Source organism: Aethalodelphis obliquidens, unplaced genomic scaffold (assembly GCF_003676395.1).
Source record: "Aethalodelphis obliquidens isolate GAN/ISIS:26980383/991018 unplaced genomic scaffold, ASM367639v1 scaffold34, whole genome shotgun sequence".
In the NCBI taxonomy this organism is placed as follows: domain Eukaryota; kingdom Metazoa; phylum Chordata; class Mammalia; order Artiodactyla; family Delphinidae; genus Aethalodelphis; species Aethalodelphis obliquidens.
In genome coordinates, this window is record NW_020837978.1 from 11,370,076 (window position 1) to 11,386,773 (window position 16,698).

The 16,698-nt window shown below is 46.8% G+C and overlaps 1 long non-coding RNA gene across 2 annotated transcripts in view; it reads right to left on the reverse strand.

Moving 5' to 3' along the window:
- Positions 1 to 16,698, reverse strand: part of LOC113631765 (uncharacterized) — a 353,230-nt gene that overhangs the window by 203,593 nt on the left and 132,939 nt on the right. The window contains exon 1 of one of the 2 annotated variants that reach the window (XR_003437562.1): positions 6,666 to 6,762. The exons of the other annotated variant lie outside the window; for it this stretch is intronic. This is a non-coding gene — a long non-coding RNA (uncharacterized LOC113631765). Of the gene's footprint in view, positions 1 to 6,665; positions 6,763 to 16,698 lie in introns of those variants that run through there. 2 annotated transcript variants of the gene reach the window in all.

A 16,698-nucleotide genomic window follows, 5' to 3' on the forward strand; every position in this document is an offset into this window, starting at 1 on the left:
GGTCATTTCACAATATAATCAAATATCAAATCATTGTACACCTGAAACTAATATAATGTTATATGTCAATTATATCTCAATTTTTTTAAAAAAAGCTTTGGAGAATTTGAATGTAAGCATCTATTTATGCAAAATTCCTCCTGGTACTCCTTCCATCCCCCATTCTAAAAAACAAAACAAAACCCCCATAAAGTGAGTAATAGAAAGGGAGAGGCATGGAATCAAGATAGGTGTTTTGAAGGAAAAACTGCTTGGAGTTTGTCGTATTTCATTTGAATTTAGTCTGAAGGCAGTAATGTTAACAGTGTTAGCAAAGGAAGAGAGTTTAAGGACAGAAAAAATGGGCTAAGATTCCTTCCTTACAGTTTGGGTTAGCATACTTCAGCTTCATCTCCTGCGACAGTAACTAGACATGCTGGTTTTAATCCAGCCATCCTCCAAGCAGCTCAGAAGCACAACTGGGAAACCACACCCTGGACTCAGTGGGCTTCTACTTCTGACATGGCCCGTTCGGAACATCTGATTGAATTTGGGATTTCCAAATGGAGCAGTCCCCTCTCCGATCCAGTGGCTTCATACTGAGTAAATATAATTATGTGTGATTTAAGATTTCTTTTTTCAAAAGGAACCAACTCATGAAAATTTCATAGAAAGGAAATAGAAAATCAAGGGCAGGATGTAAAAAATGTGAACAATCATAGAAGCAAATGTGTTAAGTGGGAACTTCCTAGAGGGTTTTTACTGTCTCTGGTTACATATTCTACTTATCGCCAAAATTGAGACTAACAAGCTTCTGTTTTCCTTAGCAGATTTCCTGAAGGAAGCAACCAAAGGAAGCGGTGTTCAGCGTGTCCCTGTGGAAGCTGCTCCGGGCATATTTACCCCTGTCTAGCCCACCTCAAAGTACGGCTAATACTGGATCAATCCTGAAGGGTCTGGCAGCAACAAAAGGTGTTGACTACTGCAATGAAAGACCTACTTAACCCAAGCGCTCTGCACATAGACATGCTTTTGCCCCTGCTTCTGTTTGTCCAGCATCCATGCCAGGTCAGGCCCTTCAAACAAGCCCCTAATATCCCCAGGAAAAAGGCAGGGCAGGCCCAGGTGGGAAAGGGCCCACGTTTAGACATCCACAGTCTATCACGCCAAAGGGAAAGCAAGGAAAATCTTTAACCAACAACCAAACCAGGGCAACTGGGCCGGAAGGCAAGCAGCTGAGGTGTGCAAAGGGATCCAAGGGGCTTTCTCCACTCCAGTCGCTGCTGGAAGATTAACTTTCCTTTGCTGCCTTTCCTCCTTCAGAGTCCTGCCTCGCTAACACTGGCTCAGAGGGCTCTTCTGAAGGCTGTGGTACTGATGACACTGGGTCTGTACAGAGCTCAGAGCTGGTGTACACTGTTGAATGGCAAATGATCAGAACATGAGAGGTAGACCAGGCAGTTTTTACAGCACAGCCAGCTTCCGTGGTTTCTACTTTATCTCCCAGGATTTTTGTTTAATTAAAAGAAAAGATTTTTTTTTAACAGGATGCATGTTCCTATTTTATTTCCTAAAGATGAGTGAACTTTTCAACCATAAGAATCCCTTTTAGGTCAGATAATGTCCTCAACTACCACGTGCTAGTAATTGCATTTTAATTTCCTTTGATGGAGAAAACACGCTGACAAAGGCTATTGTAGATTATGTAGCTCTATAAATACGTATAATATCACAACAGCCTCTACAGACATTTGAAAAACTCACGTAGAAGACATTTTCATTCGCCACCCCCGGTCTCCACCCTGCCAATGCTGCCCCTCTGTTCCTGTACCTCCTCTTCAAGGATTAACCTCACAGGTTGTCCTAGGCCAGAGCTCACAGATCCCTGAACTAGCTCTCAAGGCAGACAGAGATTTACGGGAGGAGAATATTATTTTGCCCATAACTCATCTCCTCCCCTCTTCTTAACAGCAGAGACCAGAAATGCAGCAGACACTAGAGGTAGCAGGGCTGGGGCAGTCAGTCCCGAATGCACATGGTTTCCCAGTGCCCACCGAGAGAGCAACGGCTAAAAGGCCTAGGAGACTAAAGGGTTGAATTTTCAGTGTTGGTTTCTCAAGAAGAGAGTGACCAACTGAAATTCGAGACTCTCCATTTATAAAACTGGGAATAGATGGCATCATCTGTTGAAAAAGCCAAAGCCTGGAGCTGGATGTTAGCTACCCCAGTGGGTAAAGTAAGACCAAAAAAAAAAAAAAAAAAGGTTCCCTTCTTTTCTCCAGAGCCAAGCATTCTTTCTGACATCTATCAACACAAATGTTGGCTATTGAAATAAAAAAGGCAAAAATGTTGGTGATGCAGTCTCTTGTCCGGTCTTAAGCAGGCAATCAATTAATATTTAACGACTGAATGAAGGAGAAAAAAGTAGCCGTGGCCGCCACACACAGGACAACACAGGCTGTCCGAGCGTCCTCACACAGGTTCTGTACCTCGGGGCCTCTGGACAAATTAGGTCTGCAGGTTGGGCGAGTCGGGGCCACGCCTACACTCACTTCCCATCTTTCATCCAGGCAGGTCCCAAAACACTTGTCTGGCCTAGCTGATGGATGGGCCTGGAATGGCCTTGTTTGCCGTCCGGCTGAAGCGCGGCAGCTGTTTAACAGCCCTGCAAGTGACCCCGGTCAGGACTTTCAAGGCAGGAAGCGCAGAAGAATAGAGTGTCCACTTAACGTGACCACAAAGGCAGTGGGAGGAGGGACTTCCTCCCCTTGGAAGTGGCCGGCAGCCGGGCACTCTAATGACATACACACAAACTGGGGAGGGGGGAGCACGGGGAAGGGAGGGGGAAGGGACCAGAATTGCTCCCTGGGCATCCTAGCTTGGCCCTCGTTCCCCTAGAAGACATAGGAGCGTGGGGCCCCTGTGAGTTGCACGCAGATCAGGAACATCGAACCTCCACCGGTGAGGCGTGTAACAACATCCCAGTCTTGACCACACTCTGGCTCTTCCTCGTGGCTCCTTCACTTGTCCCTCTTCTGAGGAACTATCATGTTATGTATCTCCATAGTCCATGGAAGCCTCACACAGCCTGGAGTCTCTTCTTGGGCCCTGCTCCCCCTGGATGCCCCACTACTCAGCGGCTTGTCACCCCACATCCCAGATGTCACCACTGAAGGAAGGAAAAAAAGGAAGTGAAAACACTGATTCTAAAACATACGTGCACCCCAGTGTTCATAGCAGCTTTATGTACCATTGCCAAGATGTGCAAGCAACCTAAGTGTTCGCCAACAGATGCATGGATAAAGATGTGGTGTGTTTATAGATACACATCAAACAGAAAGAAATTCTGCCATTTGCAACAGCATGGATGGACTTGGAGGGCAGTGTGCTTAGTGAAATAAGTCAGGAAGAGAAAGACAAATACTGTATGATATCACTTATATGTGGAATCTAAAAAATAAAACAAGCTAGTGAATAAAACAAAAAAGAAATGGACTCACATATATAGAGAACAAACTAGTGGTTACTATTGGGAAGAGGGAATGGGGGAGAGGAAGACAGGGGTAGGGGATTAAGAGGTATAAACTATTATGTATAAAGTAAATAAGGATATATTGAACAACACAGGGAATATAGCCAACATTTTATAATAAGTGGCATATAACCTTTAAAAATTGTGAATCACTATATTGTACACCTGAAACTTATATAATATTGTACATCAACTATACCTCAAAAAGTAAAACAAATTAAACATAACACACACACACACACACACACACACACACACACACACACACAGAAAAAAAAACGGAAGCCCACTTCCAGCGGACTCTCATTGCCCTCACTGGTAGCACTGACACTTGTGTAAACGTGATGGGCAGCAGGAAGGTTCCACGTAGAACTTCTCCTATTGGTGCACATTTTCTGTTCCCTCTTCCTCCAGCCACCTGCGCCATGAGGCACCCCCGAGCTTTGTGCCTTTTCCCAGCCAGGTTTAATGAAAACCTAGGAGATACTGGTCTACCAAGGGCTATGGTTTCTTGTTGCAGAGGCAGATGGAGGAGGGTCCACGTTTTGCAAGACCAGAAGCTGGTATAATTTTTAAAATGCAAAACATATAGAAAATTATAAAAACATATTAGGTGAAGGGTCTGGAAAGAGGCTAATGCAAGTGATGGGCCCCAAAGCCTAAGTTTCCTAGTAAATCTGCATCTGGGTAGATGTAAGTACATAAACGCTCTTCTCAAGTTTCAGCTTCCTGAGAAGGTGCCAAGTCAATCTAACCCAAATCCCAAGTAGGTACTAAGGAACCACTTACAGCAGTCAGGAGGAGGCGCCCTCTATGTATCTTTCTTCTTTATTTTGCTTCCTCCCTCCCACTTAAAAGCTGTACAAATGGATGCAGATATGTACTGAGTCTGAGCCCTCCTAGAAGAAGCTGTAATGGGTCCACCTTGACTGGTTGGCAAATGAACCCAGCCTCCTGATGAGCTCCTGGCTGGAGCAGGCAGCCTAACGCTGAGTCACCAGCCCAGGCAGCCTTGGACAAGCACATATCCGGGGCCTCCTGAATGCACTGCGCCCAATGAGGAGCTATGAAAGGTCAGTGAAAGCGGAAATAGCAGTTAGCCCTTTCCTCCACGTAGGAGCTAAAACTCTTGGCCCAGGGACCGTGGAACTTGGCAACGCTTGGTCATGCAGCACTGTGCTGGGATAATGTAGCATGGCCTAATGGGCTTAGGCCACAGAAGAACTCAGTGCCCGGTGCTGGAACTAACTGTGTGATGTGGATAAGTCAGAACCCTGTGCTCTGGGCCTTGACTGCTTCCTCCATGAAGCTACAGAAGCAAGCCTGCCTGAGGTCCCCTCTCACCCTGTGAAGTCACAGGATTTCCATCTTGGGATTTGCTCTATTTATTTGAGCCATCATATTCCACATACAGTCACCAAGACCTGTACCTCACCTGTCCCGGCTTCCCAGGCTACCCTTGCCCTATCCCCACTCCTGCCCTAAACAAGACTTCTAGCCCATCAAATTGTGTATGGAAGTGGGAAGACAGCTTTCAGTGCTCCAAGATGCAAAAGGGCATATGGAGACATGATAGAGAAGCAGGGACAAGGGAACGGGTGAGAAAAAAAAAGACCAAGAGCCCTCCTCTTTTGAGGAATATGTCCTGTTGGTTCCATGATAGCTATTGTACCAAAAAAAAAAAAAGCAAAGGAGCCAACGCCCTTTGCAGAGGCCGGTGCCAAGGGTAAGAGGAGGTGCCCAGGGAGTGAAAACTTCTACCAAACCGGATGGGCAGACTCCTGTGATACCAACCGGCCAAGGGAAATAGTCCAGGGCACGGTCAGCCTTAGCTAGTTTCCTCCAAACTACAGTGAACTCAGGTTGTTCCCAGGCCCCCAGCGAGTCCCCATTTGCCCCTAGAATTGCATCTGTGCTTCACCACTGCTCATCAGTCGTAAACCAAGTAAGAAGGGCCCAGTTCATTTTTGCTCCAAGACCCCTACAATCAGGCTGCCTCCCAGCAGGCCTGGTCTTCCTCAAGCCCCCTTGCATCTCACGAGATCCTTTCCCCTCTTGCCCTCAGTTTCAGGACGACCCTTCTCTCTTATGGCCCAGTGGAAACCTTCCTGTCCCACAGCCGGAGCCTGTAACACTGTCCGGACGCAATCTCCTCTCCAGCATCCTCATTCTCAGGTTCCCTCTGGCTCCTTCTCTGGCTCTCCTCCCCTCGCCCCTACCCAGCCACCTCAAATAATGCAACTCCTTGCAGAGGGAACTTCAGGGTGTTTAATAAACAATATGGATCATGACCCTGTCCTGAGGCCCCTGGTGACCAAGCTTCATACAGAGCTGATTTCAGGGGCTAATATTAGGTTGAACCATATGAAATTGACGTTATTCAACCATGTTGACATCCAAAGAGAATGACAATTTCGTGAGCTTCAATCTAATAAAGGAGGCTGGTATTCAAATATTAAACACATCTTCTCTGACTTCCCACCTGCTCTCTTCCTGAACAGTACATACAAATTTGGAGGTGAGATGGGCAAGCGGTGTTTATTGCTCTCTGCGAAATGCAGTGCTTCCCAATGGCAGGTAATTCCGCCCCCGCAAGGGATGTCTGGCAAGGTCTGTTGTCACCATGGGGTGGGGGACTGTTAGTAGCATCTAGGAGGCAGAGGCCTGGGAAGCTGCTAAACAGCCTCTAATGCATAGAACAGCCCCCACCATAAAGAATGGTCCTGCCCAAATGTCAACAGCACTTACCGAGGTCGAGAAAGTATGCCACCAAGTGTCACTGGGGACCCAGAGCCTTAGCTGTGCAGTTAAGTAACTGCGTTGAAAATATCGCTTTATATGCCATAATGGGCGGGGTCAGCATCCTCTGTTCTGAGGCGGTCAGAGCTGCAGCCTCCGGCTCCTACAACCTGCCTCTGATCTATAACTGCCCTCCCACCCCCTGGCCAGGACCAGCCACCTCTCAGAAAGTCCTTCCTCTAGTTCTGCTCCGTAGCCTGACATGATGGGCATTTTCTGAGGATCCCCAATCCATAGTCCAAGCCCCTAAGTTAGAAACTGGACTCAATTCCTAAGCTCTTGGAGTTTCCCTGCAAAGGACAGGCGGTCAACCCATTCCTCCCGTCGGCTTCACCCAGCAGCATGCAGAACTTACCACAGGGCTGCTGCAGCCGGGCTGCTGAAACCACTGCCCAACCTTCCAAACCAGAAGAGAAAGCTCCCCGTGGCCAGCTGTGGTGGGCTCACGTTGTTTCCTGGAAGAGATCGTGTGTCGCTCTCGGTGACAGAGAAGAGGCTCCCCAGCGCAGTATCACTTACCTACCCCAGCTGCCACTGCCCACCACTAGGCAATGCACTGAAGTCGAAAGAGGCTGAGTAAATACAGCTCGTTTTCACTGTTCGTGAGCTATATTTGCTCTTAATGTGCTACCACCCAGCTCTTTCCAGCTCTTTCTGCTTGCTGAAAGTCTATACAAGGCTGAAGCACACTCACATTTATTTATGAACTTGAACCCAAGGTACAGCCACAAAAGTCACCTACTCAAAAAATGGAAGGAATGTCGAGAGTCATCTAAACAAGGCTAAATCGGAATTTCCAAAAATAACACAGTTGGCATATTTTGCTCCAGAAGATTCCTGATGAAAGACATTCCTTAACCTCCCTGAAAAACCCACCCTGGCATCACGTGAAGCTCTGAGGCAGAGCCCTCTTCCTCCTGTCCCAGCCTCTGTGGCCAGCTGCAACTCAACACTCAGCAATAAAATGGGGGGAATATTTTTGAAAATAAAAACAGGGGACATATGATCCTGTTCCAATCCTTAGCCTGTTCTCTGCTTTTCGGAATTTAAACCCTGCCTGCCGTTCACCAAATGACAGAGAGTGCTGGCAGATGGGGCTCAGAGAGACGGCTGAATGTGTTTTAATGGAACCATTAGGATTATGTCAAAAGGTGAGGAAAAAAAGGCATTCACCAGCAGAGAAAATAAGCATATTCTGCCTAAAAGAAATATAATGTGTTCCATCTCTCTTCCCCCCACTCCCTTTTCTGCTTCCTATGAGAAACTCATTCAGCAGGAGAGTCCCTGTTTCGTGCATGACAGGCAAATGCACGGTATCTTAAACCAAGCGTTGTGGGCAGAAATATCTGTAGGCAGAAAGAGGATAGCCCATTGGAACAGGGGAAGCCAGACAGGATCAGTACAAGTTTCAGACAAATGCAGATTTACACTTCGACCTTACTTTTGACAAACAAACCAACCATCATATCCTCAATGCCAGCATTAATAAATAATCTTTTCTCTGTGCTTCCTAATTCTGGCTATTAAACCTTGGGACTACACTTAAAACTCGGAGCAGAACAGAGACCTTCACTTGAACCAGAAAATGTTCTATTTCTGATTACTTTCTAAGACCTTGCTCAACACCGCTGAGGGAAAGACAGGACTAAATTTGCTCTGTGATTTTAGCAGGTACAGGTGATTTAGTCATCCATCCCAGGAAGAGACAGTTCCCAACAGCCTTTGCTTCTATTTGGGGCTTTGTCGTAATAACAGCAAAAGCAGCTGGCATTTGTATGGCTTTTCACAGCTTACATGGCAATTTAACACGCGTGTCTTCCACGGGTTCCTCAAGGGGAGAAGAAAACCCACAATTTCAGTGAGCTTCCAAGCCCCATTTTACAGATAAGAAAATGATCCAAGAAATTAATGAGAAGAGCCTGCCCGCGACTGGCTAGGCTGCACAAGTCGTGACAGCAATACTGTGAGGACACCAAGCCACCAGGAAAGTGGCTTCTCCTTCTCCCTCTGGGGGTCAGGGACCTGCAGCAACAGCTAAAACCCAGACGTCTGCCTCTGCTGACGGTATTCCTCAATTCCAGACATATGACACTGCCTGTGTGGTGATTTACTCTAAAACATTTTAGTATCCACAGTGTGATATCTGTGCGTGAGCGTTCCCTGTCAGCTAGCGGTGGTTAGATCAAGAGTCCACCAAAGTTGCTGCAAGTGTGCATCAAAGAGCCTAATGAAGATGTACAGCAGAGGACTCACGATTAGCACCAAAGATTAAAATTTGTCTTTCTTTTTTTGTTGTTGTTGTTTTTTTGTTTGTTTTGTTTTGTTTTTTGCGGTACGCGGGCCTCTCACTGTTGTGGCCTCTCCCGTTGCGGAGCACAGGCTCCGGACGCGCAGGCTCAGTGGCCATGGCTCACAGGCCCAGCCGCTCCGTGGCATGTGGGATCCTCCCAGACCGGGGTACGAACCCGTGTCCCCTGCATCAGCAGGCGGACTCTCAACCACTGCGCCACCAGGGAAGCACAAAATCTGTCTTTCTTTTGCTGAAGCATTTAGTGTGCAATACATTGCTTGAAAGGAAAACTGCTCAGATACTACCAACCAGCATGAAGAAGGCAAGAAAAACCTGTAAACCCCAATCTTAATGTTTTAGAGGCAGCACAATGAGTCCTCAACTCTGCTTTGGCCTGCATCTATCTATTCACTGAGGACACTGTCACCTGATCCCAAATCAGGGCAACTGTGTCACTTCACAGTGAACCTGTGAGGTGACGTGCTTGTCCACATGCCTAAGGACAGAGGGGACCGCTTCACCCACCTATGGGAACTTGCTATCAAGCGTTCAGTCTTAGACTTGGCTTTCAACTTGGCAATGAGGCCAAGGGGAATAAGCTATCCAAACCTGACCCGTCGCTAATTCCAAAGGCAGCCAATATCGCCCAAGTGAATCTGACAGTGGCTGAGCTTCCATACTGACCGGCTCACCTCCACTGTTAGGGACCATCCTGTGTGCTAACTGTGGGCCCAGGCTCTGTCCATGATGCAGAGATGAGTAGAACAGGCCCAAACCTGTATGGCCTGGCTCCCCCGGAGAGAGGATAAGGCAGATAGGTGATCAGTGCCTGAGGGGAGGTACAAACACATGTTAAAAATGTTCAGATGCTGGAGAGAACACGCCCGCCCCCCACCTACATTCCTGGCCCCGGTGCCCCGTCCCACACTCCAGGGCAAACTGCAGAGAGAGCGGGCATAGGCTGCGAAAGGAAGCAAGAGAAATTTTCTCATGAAGTAATAATTCATTACCTGAAGAAAGAAAATCTCCCGGCCACAGAGACTGGTGGTGGAGGAGAAGCTGGTAGCAGCAAAAAATACCCCTCAAGAACAGAAGGGGTTAAGAGTCGATCAGGAAAGGAAAGAAACAACCGCAGCCACTGTTTCCCATCTACAGTGCCCCGCACACCTCCTCCAGAATTCACGTCACATCCAAGGGCTACCTGCCACGTAATATCTTTCTTTAAAATCAAGTCACATTTTATCTTTATTCTCACGTTCAATAAAATTTTGACACCAACCGTGAATTGAAAACCAGTATCACTTGCCATAAACAGAAGAGAATCATGAGAATAAACACAGCGAATACAATGTTATGAATTCCAGTTGATGATACAAAAGGCTGGGAGCCTGGGCCTTGCTCCCTCTTTGTTTCACACTGATAATGAAGAAGATGAAAACTGAGGAGAAGAACTGGAGGGAGAGAGTGTTCAAGACATTTTAGGACCAAATTGAGATTCTTCTGCTGCATCAGTGGGCATTAAACAGCTATGAAAACGTAATGCTTTCTGGCTATGCAATTCGATACATCATTTAATGCCAAGTGTGGGTACCACCTACAAACATCTCCCACTCTTCAGGAAACACGTTGTCCCCCCAGGGCTGTCAGGCAGGATGACCTTGAACTGATCTCAGAGGACCACCACTCAGAGAGGGAGAGTTCATCATCACCCACAATAACCACTATCAAGTTTTGTTTTCTTATGAAATGCAAGGACTATTTCGATATAATGACATTTATTCTTTAAAATAAGTACGGGGGCTTCCCTGGTGGTGCAGTGGTTGAGAGTCCGCCTGCCGATGCAGGGGACACGGGTTCGTGCCCGGGTCCGGGAAGATCCCACATGCCGCGGAGCGGCTGGGCCCGTGAGCCATGGCTGCTGAGCCTGCACGTCTGGAGCCTGTGCTCCGCAACGGGAGAGGCCACAACAGTGAGAGGCCTGCGTACCGCAAAAATAAAATAAAATAAAATAAAATAAGTACGAAGTCAACTTTTAACCCCGGAAATCTCCCTTTAAGATGATCTCCAACCCCTTGCAGCTGTAAACTCTTTGATAATATATAAATTGATTATATATCAATGGGGGCAGGAGAGGAGAAACCCCCATGAAAGTGTCATTTTTCAAAATACCTGAAAACAGGCATTATCAACAGGAGTTGACAGTGGCAGGCAGTTAAGCAGAACAAACCCATAAGGAAGAATTGGCAGAATGAGGACAAAAGCGTACCTTCTGGGCATGGCCAGTGGCAGAACCAATCACAGATCAGAAGTAAGATTCAAATCACAGTCTCCCAGAGGTAACTGGATGCCCAAACACTGGAAACTTTGCACTTGGCTTTGAAACCTTACAATTCCCTGGTGCCCACTACAGATAAGGGAAAGGTCTGATTGCCCTCTGGTCAGCCCGCTGAGTGCTGGGCCAGGAAACTCCACGTTAGAGGGAACACACCTAGAATTACAAAGTGAGGTGTGCCTCAGATAAATTGCTAACATAACGAAGAGGCACACAACCTCATCTCACATCCCATCTCATACCCAAACTCAGGACCTGCACACACAGACTCACGCCCTCCCTCCAAACTGCACCTCACCCTCTTCAAAACCCCACCACTCAGACTTCCATGGTGACGCAGTGGTTAAGAATCCGCCTGCCAATGCAGGGGACACGGGTTCAAGCCCTGATCCGGCAAGATCCCACATGCCACGGAGCAACTAAGCCTGTAAGCCACAACTACTGAGCCCATGCGCCACAACTACTGAAGCCCATGCGCCTACAGCCCATGCTCCACAACAAGAGAAGCCACCGCAATGAGAAGTCCGCTCGCCGCAACTAGAGAAAGCCTGCTCACAGCAACAAAGACCCAACACAGCCAAAAATAAATAAATAAATAAATAAAATCCCACCCCACCCCCCCTGCAGTTCTCAACTGAAGTCCTGTGTGACTAAGACACAAATTGGTTAGGACCATTTGTATTTATTTAAATGCTTTTACTCAGAGTGACATATTCAGTTTTCATTTACCAGATCTTTTCGGCAGACCTAGTGGGAGCCAGGGGCTGTGTTTAGGGCTGCCTGGTGTCCTCAAAGACTTCCCAAGCTACAGAGAGGTCTTGGTAAGGTGAAGGGGTCTAGAATAAGCCACGGTGGCATAAAAAATTACTTTGAGCTGAAGTCATTGGAGTTCCTGAAATCCCTTATCTACCTAAAAGCAGAGCCTTCCGAAGAATTCCATTGTCATAAATTCCCTCCCCAGAGCAAAGCTAATCTTCTGTTCTCCAGAGAAGTCTGTATCACACCTAGACAGACACTCACAAACTATGATACCTCCTGCCTATTCTCCTAAGGGCTCGTTTATCTTTCCAAAAAGTCATTTGCTTTCCCATAAGTGACCTTTCTCCCCTCTCCCTTCCGAGAAGTCCTCCAGAAGTACTCCTCTGCCCCTCCCCATCCCCTATTAAGATGGTATGTAAGCCCCAAATTCTAACCTCCTCCTTAAGTCCCATTTCTTTGTGAATTCTCATGCTTACATATATAATTAAATGGCTTTTTTCCCCTCTTGCTAATCTGTCTTTTGTCAGTTTAATTTGCAGGCCCCCAACCCTGAATATAACAGGGTAGAGGAAAGGTTTTTCCTCCCCAGCGCAGGCAATAACCACACAGGGCAGTTGGTGCAGGGAAGGCCGGACACGGGCCACCTTCAGCCTTCTCACAAACACCTCCGCGGCTATTGCACACGGGAGAGCACTGCACGTCACAGCACCTTACAGTAACTGCAGGCTCACGGGGGCCTCCAGGACCACAGCCTTAGCTAAACACAGGCAGGGAAGGCTGGACGCGACAGAAAGGAAACGGCTCCACTTGAAACAGATGGACAGCACGTTGGGAGCCTTCTCTCGCGAGAGGTGGTGCCACGCATTCACCTCGGAGGCGCACATGACCAGCCAGCCCAGTGGGCCGCTTGTCTGGGGCTGTAAACAGACAATTTCTGCTCTCCAGTCTGTCAGGCCAGTACTTTTTGCCCACATGAGTTTAACAGACGTTAAAAAAGAAAAGAAAACCGGAAGGGGCCACATGTGTGCCCTCCCCGCCCGGCCTAGGAAAAGTGGGAGTCCCTTCTTCTCCTTATGCCAAAAGTTGTTTTGTTGGGAGAAGCTTCTTTTCACCAAGCCTCTAGGCTCTTAGCAGCCAGGGTCACACAAAGAGAACCACAGAACAAATAAACCAAAACAGCCCACAGAGAACAAGGATAGGAAAGCCCCCAGTTGCAGATGGAGCCAACTTCCCTCCTAACCCCCCATCCCTCCCCCACCGACCCGCCCTCCCCTGCTCAGCCCAGCGCAGCCCCTAGTGAAGCCGGTGAGGACAGCTTCCTCCACTACCAGCCCCTGCGTCAGAACGGCGAGTGTCAGGCAAAAGAATAAATCCAGAGAGCTTGTCTCTTTTCGCCCCTTCTTAAAATTACTAACATCCACTTAAAAGAAAGGGGGCGGGAGTGGGGTGCGGAGCTCGCCCTCTTTGCAAATTGCTTGTGAAGCGAGCATTGCTTATCACAACAGGTGCACCGGCCACTCACAAAAAACAGAGGCAGAGTGGAGCTGAAAGGCTAAGAAATTACTTGTTCCCTTTGTCAGCTGCTCCTACAGGCCGTGCAGAGCCTGCTTAGGAGGGAGATATTGTGTCCCTGTTTAAAAAAAAATAGGCGGGAGAAAGGTTTAAGGTTGCCAAGAGCTAAGAGAAGGGGAGAACAGTGTTGGAGGTGGGGGAGGCCACGGGGGTGGGGGAGGGCTCCTTTCGGAAAGGCAACGGCGCCTGAGGCTGGATTTTAAAAGTCTGTCCCAAACTTTCCGGAAAACTCTGGCAGCATATTCCAGACCCCCTAAGGAGGATGGAGACAAAAATGACACCCAGGCTGGTTAAAACACGTATCAGGGTGACCAGAGCGCAAGGTATGTAGATGATGTATATAGTATGCCATAATATATTACATATATTAAATAAAATCAGATAAAAAGTATTGCTCAGAAACCACCTTATACAGCAGGCAAGACAGGGCTGGTTTAGTCATTCCTTAGGAGGGACTATGTCTTCGAAGCTATGCTCCTCAACCAACTCTTCAGACAAGCAATTTACTTTTAAATTAGAGAGTTGCCTGCGTGGCCCTGGCCAAGCGACCTCCAGCACCCAAGTCCTCTAGTGTTCTCGTCCTATGCTCCCAAGGCTGTAGAGAAGCCCCAGTCAGCTTCCCCCCAGCTGAGTCCTGATCGATCCAAGATCTGTAAGATTCGGATAAACTGAAATTTCTTCCCCTGGGGAAAGTTGCCATTATCATCTGGGAGATTTATTTGTTTTGCTTAAAAATAAAGATAGGGCAGTGAAGATTACGACAGAAGAATCTGTCGCATTGTTCCACATACGTGATCAGAAGACAGGGCCACAAAACCAGCTGGGCCTCTAAGTCTTGCAATGATTCTGCCATTAAAAGGGATGACGTAGATCTGAATATAGGACTTGAAAGGGCAGCCACGATAGATCATTAAGTTAAAAAGAAAGCAGGACTTCCCCGGTGGCGCAGTGGTTAAGAATCCGCCTGCCAATGTAGGGGACACGGGTTTCTACCCCTGGTCCAGGAAGATCCCACATGCCACGGAGCAACTAAGCCCGTGCGCCACAACTACTGAGCCTGCACTCTAGAGCCCATGAGCCACAACTACTGAGCCCGTGTGCCACAACTACTGAAGCCCACGCGCCTAGAGCCCGTGCTCCGCAACAAGAGAAGCCACCGCTTGCCGCAACTAGAGAAAGCCCGTGTGCAGAAATGAAGACCCAACACAGCCAAAAATTAATTAAATTTTTTTTAAAAAGCAGCAGGAGCAAGCGTGAATCCCATTTTTGTTTACTGCATGTCAATCATATTTTCCTTTAATCTTGCGGTGAATTCTGAGAACCAGAACCCCTACACACAGGCTTTGGACACTGAGGATACACACCCACCAACACCTCCCGAACATTCTCCATTAACTTGCCTTGACTATTCCACCGTCTCCATTAGCGTAATGTCACTATTCCTGCAGACTCTAGTCAGGAACTTCCTGAAAACCCCATTAACTCTTCAGTGGAAAACAGACAGTATGAGCCCTAAAGTGTCAGACCCCTCACCTCAAAATCCTCACCTTGCTGTTCCCACCAGTCCTGGACTGTGGGATCATGAGCCTTAGCCAATCTTAACCAAGTCTCTGCACTGAAAGACGTGCCTTCAACTAAATTTCCAATTCTCTGTCCATTTCAACCTTGCCATTCCCTCTGGAGACACTGCCAAAGCTCTAAATGGTGTTTTGCTCACCTCGGGAAACACAGGATGGGTTGGTGACATTTGGGAAGCCTGCATTCAACTGAAGGAATCTAGAATACAGCACTGAGAAGAGGGGTTTGGAGTTTTTGTTGTCCCACTCCCCCCACTCCCAACTCCAGTTATCTGCCTAAAAGCAGAGCCTCCCAAAAGAATTCAACTGTCTTAAATCCCCTCCTTGGGAATTTCAAAACCAGTGAAAACTGACTCATCACTAGAGACAAGAAGCCCAACACTGGGATAAGAAATTACATGAATAGACATTATCACAAAACTATCATATCTCCCATCTATTCTCTTAAGCGCCCACTTCTCTTTCCTAAAATTCATTTGTTTTCTCATAAATGCCTTTCTCCCCCCTCCCCTTCTCCTATTAAGATGGTATATAAGCCCCAAATTATAATTGCCATTTTGAGTCACATTTTTCTGTAAACACCCTCTCATGTGAATAAAAATCTGTCTTTTCTCTTGCTAGTCTGTCTTTTGTCAGTTTAATTTGCAGACCTCCAAGCACAGCACCTAAGAGGGTAGAGAAAATGTTTTTCCTGACATGACAAATCAGAAAAACGACATGCAGAAAAAGCCTCTATCCACGATGACAGTTAGTAAGATACTAGTACATATCAAATCACTAAAGTCAAACTTACTGAACTCTAACTGAAAACTGTAAACGCTTGACATTCAAAAGGGATATATATTCCCAGATCTCCATGACCCAAATATAATTTCTCCCAGGAGAAATTATGTCTGCTTAAGAACCATATTCCTTAGACCTATTGGTCTACTGCTACCACCCCATTGGTAGCACAAGCAATTACATTTCTTTCCAGAAGCTTTCCTTCTAATTAACAGACTTTGTTTTAGAACAGTTTAGATTTATAGAAAAATTGAGCAAAGGTTACAAAGAATTCCATTTGTTCTCCACCCTCACCCCACACACAATTTCCCCTATTATTAACATCTTGCATTGGATGGTATATTTGTTACAATTAATGAATCAAGGTTGATACATTAATATTAACTGAAGTCCATACTTCAGTCAAAGTTCCTTAGTTTTTACCAAGTGTCCTTTTTCTGCCCCAGGATTCCATCCAAGAAACCACATTACATTTAGTTGTCATGTCTCCTTAGGGTTCTCTTGGCTGTGACAGTTTCTCACATTTACCTTGTTTGTGATACCTTAATAGTTTTCGAGAGTGCCTGTCAGGTATTTTGTAAGACATCCTTTTGTGGGAATTTGTTGGCATTTTTGCTCAAGATGACTAGAGTTATGAGTTTTGTGGAAGAATATCACAAAGGTGAAGTTCCATTTTCATCACGTCACGTCCTGGTACATACGATCAACATCACTTAGCACTGTTGATGCTGACCTGGATCACCTGACTGAGGTGGTGTTTGTCAGGTTTCTCCACTGTAAAGTTACTCTTTTCTTCCCCTTTTCCAGACTGTACTGTTTGGAAGGAGGTCGCCACGTCCAGCCCACACTTACAGAGTGAGGAGTTAAGATCTTCTTCCTTGAAGGCACAGAACTTACATGAATTACTGGGAATTTTTCTGCACAGGAGATTTGTCCCTTCTCCCCCATTCATTGATTCAATCATGTACTTCATGTATTTATATCCAGATGGACTCATCGATATTTATTTTATCCTTTAGGTTAGAATCCAATACTCCTTGACGTATTTTGTGGCTCATCATGTATTTTGTGGCTC